Here is a 4,453-nt window from a genome sequence, read left to right as displayed (position 1 = left end):
GTTGCTTTTTGGAGGGCAACTGAGGTTAAGTGACTTGCCCAAAGTCACACGGCTAGTAATTGTGTCAAGTGTCTGAGGCCGAATTTGAACTCAGGTCCTCCTGATTCCAGGGCCGATGCTCCATTCACTGCGCCACCTAGCCGCCCCATGTATGTATATTCTTATGTTGATTTCAATTCTGCCTAGCACAGTGTCTGTTGAAGAGTGCTCCACAGCTTTAGGAGGGGGAGTGTATGTGTCATTTCAGTATTTTTTTTATTCAGAAATGACTATTTTCAGAGCTTATCACCTTTACCAAAACAAAGCAAAAAAAAAAAAAAGTAGGCATCACAACTAGCAAAAAGGTTTTCTGACATTCAGTACCAGTTTTCACAGAAGTCACAGACAATTTAATTGTGTCCTATATAAATATAGACATAGGTTTATTTTTCCTTCTGGTCTTATGCATTCAAATTGTCCCAGTTGCTTTGCTATAGAATCCCTGAAGAAGCAGCTGTCCCTTTTGAGTGATTTGCCTTAGTTTGCCAACAACAAAGTAAATACCTTTTGCTGCTGTGGCTGTTTGTTTAAAAACACTACTGAAATATTAAATGGATTGTGTATATGTTTACATCAGAACCAAGACTTTTATTCATTGATCCGACCGTCAGGGTCGGGGGTGGCCGGGCCTTACCTGCTTTGGCCTTTGGTGTGCACTGGACGTGGGCCAGCCACGTTTCCCCAAGAACGGAGTCACAAGCCAGGAGAGTCAAAGAGTAACAAGACTTTATTCAGCAGCTTCTTTTGCAATTACATCCTAACTTCCACCAACTCCCCTTGAGCTTCCCTCCTTCTATCCCCCTTCAGTCCCCCTTCTCCTCAGGCAGGAGTTGCCACAGTGCCAAGTCTGAGCCAAATCCAAGGCTACAAGTCGGGAGGTAACGGAGCTCTCCTCCTGGAACAGAGCATATCTCAACCTCTGAGTCTCCTCCACAGTGCCTGCGCCAAGGTCGGCATGCACGTTATCACTGCAGAGTCAGCACGTTCCTGGTCTCATGCCTCCAGGGGAACTGTACGTACACCCCCTAACAATTCATGATGAAAAATGATATCTATATCCAGACAACTAGCTACAGAGTCTGAAAGCAGATCAAAGCATATTATTTTCACTTTCGTTGTTGTTGTTGTTTTCTCGTTCCCCCTTTTGTTCTTTTTTTTTCCTTTTACAACATGACTAATGTGGAAATATGGAGAAACATGATTGCACATGTACAACCCATATCAGATTGCTTGCCCCCTTGGGGAGGGGGAGAGAAGAGAGGGGGAGAAAATTTTAGAACTCAAAATCTTATTTAAAAAGAATGTTGAAAACTATCTTTACATGTAATTGGAAAAAATAAAATACGATTAAAAAAAAAGAACCAAATCCTTTGTGATTCCAACTACTCAACTTCTTATCTAGTGCTGAATAACCAACTGTGCTTAACTCTTCTCTCCATCTTGGGAAGGAGATATGTTTAGATGAGGAAGCAGATGACTTGGAGTAAGCAAAATTTAATTTTAGAAGAATATTTTTACCTTACCACTGTGTTCTGTGAAGGATTTAGTAGAATTTAATTGCCTAGGTAAATTAGAAGCCAAGTACAACAATGAACTAGCAGAGGGGCGGCCAGGTGGCTCAGCGAGTAAGAGTGCCGGCTCCAGTGTTGGGACGACCTGGAGATCGAATCCTGGGCTCAGACGCTCAGCACCACACCCAGAGATAACTGGCCGTGTAACCTGGAGCAAGTTACTTAACCCCGATTGCTTAAAAAAAAAACAAACAAACAAACAAAAAAAAAACAATGAACTAGCAGGTGTCCATGGAAATCCGGGAAAATCAAATTGCAAAACTCCAAAAGCCAGTGCAACATACGACAACGCAAAACCATATGTTAGCAAATGTAATTTAGGGATATCAAAGACATTGTCATGCAACTATCATGAGCCTACAGCAGTAGTGGAGAACCAGTTCTTTAAAAGTCATCCAAGTGAAAATAAGATAAAATAACATCGCCAAATGTGTGATGCCATAAGCATATATCTTTAATATTTAAAAGATGAAAAATACAGTTAACTAAGAAAGAAATTGTTCAATGTGCAGAAAATATACGTGACCGTAAAAAATAAATTAATATTGCTAACTTACTCAGATCTTTGATAAAAAAAAAATTAAGTCATACCTGACTTACTTTTATTTCTTTCTGGGTTATCAAAATGCCTCATTCTGAAAATACATAGCTCTACTCAGTTGATCAATATCCTGACCCAACGGCTGGGCAGACAACTGCTGCGGATGCTTAGATTTTTTGCTTATCCTGAAAGTATCAAAGGCCAGCTACTTTTTAATTGATCAGTCACATGGATGACTGTCACTGTAATGGTTTGAAATCAGACCAAAGTAACTCTCCTACTTCGACCTGAAACTCTCTGGTTAATATGAACTTTGGGCACTCTAAAGGCTCTTCAGCAACTGCTCCAGCATGGACTCCTACTATGGTAAGGCATTATTTACATTATTTACACTATGCCATAACCGAGGAAGAAGAGTCTCAATATATGCCCTGCACCTGCAAAAAAAATCGTCATGTACTATTTAAAGTGCAAACTGCCCTCCTTCATTTCAAGAAAGTAAAGAAACCAATGTAGCAAGTTATTCGCATGTGTATCTTTTCTTCCCTGGTTAATCACTTTTTGCCTGTAGCATAAGTGAGTCTCATTTCAATGAATATTCCTCTTCCTCCAGTTCTAAAGGCTATCTCTGAAGACACAATCACTTCCTCACCCGCCCTGACTTCCAACCAGTTTTGACTCTTGTTTCTATCTTGTTACATAGAATTGATGATGCACTATCCTGTCAGTCATACAGAACTCTCCAGGGTTCTGATTCTGTACAATTTCTGTAACATCCAGTCATAAATTTATTGGGAATAAATCCAGAACTAAAAAAAAAGTTTTGGAAAGAAATTTATGACATCATCTAGCAGAGGCGAGAGCTAAAATAGATGACCCACTCACCTGGATCCCTGAGAGTTACATACTCAGGATTGAAACAATGGGGCTAGAACACCCTAGCCGACTGGCCAGCGTGGAGGTCGTTTCCAGATAAGGCTGGCAATATATTCAGCCAATAGATGGCGGTCTGCAGTGGGACAAGTTTGGTGAGTGACGTCGGTGAGGGACAGACCTTTATGCAGATGAGGAGACTTGTGTTAGCGTTTTCTGTAGGCAGATGGTGCGACTGGAAAAGGTGGTTTTAAGGATGGGTGGGGTGGGGAGCTTAGACGAGTTGGTAGGGGTTGAAGCGCTTATGGCTGAGAGGTTTGTGTATGTGGAGAGTGCGTTGTTGGACTGTCGCGTGAGTGATCGTGTGTGTAGAGTGTGTATGCGACGAGGGAGTGGTGGAGTGTGGTGATGAGTAGCATACTTACCTGGCAGGGGTGATTCCATGATCACGAAGGTGGTTTCCCCAGGGCGAGGCTTATCCATTGCACTCCGGATGGGCTGACCCCTGCGATTTCCCCAAATGCGGGAAACTCGACTGCATAATTTGTGGTAGTGGGGGACTGCGTTCGCGCTCTCCCCTGATCGAAGTGTCCTCAAGAGTAGTTGGTTGTCTTTCCAAGTTTTTTCTTCAGGAACCTCCGATTTCAGAAACTCGCTAGGTAGCTCGAATTGCTCCGCTGGAGAGCTTTACCTGTGGTTTAGGTCAACCTAGTTAGTATCTCCTATGTTCATGTTTCTTTGGAAACTTGCAGTTTGTAGCACTACAGCTCTGTGGTTGCAGAAATCTTCTTTCGACAATGTTGGATGCATGATGTTGTTTTCCCTTTCCTACCCCATTCTAATTTGGACCTCAATTCATCGCAATTATTATAAAACTCAGTCCCTCTTGCTCTGAATGGCTGAATGTACAGACTGACCAACGATACTAGCCATCCTTATCAACCTGATGGGATTTTTGAAAGTTGCATTTTAAGGCACCTGCTTGAACACAACCAAGTCATCTGCCTCCCTCTCTCCTCCAGAGTCACGACAGTACAATGGCAGCATACAGTCCAGACAACTGGTGATGGCTCAAGATGCAGTGCCTGACCTTGGAGTCTTCAATGTCTAACCAAGCTCTAAGCGCTCCAGAGCGCCTGCTTCAGCTGCCTTCGCCGCCGGTGGAACAAATTGCTCTCATCTGCCCATTCCACCGGGGAACATCTTCACATGCTTGAGGTAGACACTCCCATGGATCTGAGACCCCTCAGTTACCCTCAGTCTAGTTTTAGCCAATCTGCTGAAACAGCTCCCCTGGGTCTGAGGCATGTGCCTCTTGGAGGCAGAGGTGAGAGATAGGTGGAACAGATGGACACCAAAGGAGGAAAGCAGCCCTGAAAAGGACTTGGCAGCCTTCCCACCAGAAGTACTAGTCTTCCCTGCACCACAC

The 4,453-nt window shown here is 43.3% G+C and overlaps 1 non-coding gene across 1 annotated transcript; it reads left to right on the top strand.

Moving 5' to 3' along the window:
* Nucleotides 1–3,441: 3,441 nt before the first annotated feature.
* Nucleotides 3,442–3,605, top strand: LOC138171715 (U1 spliceosomal RNA). Its single transcript, XR_011170954.1, has one exon. It is a non-coding gene; the product is annotated as a U1 spliceosomal RNA (small nuclear RNA).
* The last annotated feature ends 848 nt before the right edge of the window (nucleotides 3,606–4,453 follow it).

The sequence above is a fragment of the Petaurus breviceps genome, unplaced genomic scaffold, assembly GCF_028583685.1.
Source record: "Petaurus breviceps papuanus isolate PSGF00001 unplaced genomic scaffold, PetGlider_PUasm1.0 457, whole genome shotgun sequence".
Lineage (NCBI taxonomy): Eukaryota > Metazoa > Chordata > Mammalia > Diprotodontia > Petauridae > Petaurus > Petaurus breviceps.
Note: the sequence above shows the minus strand (reverse complement) of the source record. Positions and strands in the feature narration are given on the sequence as shown.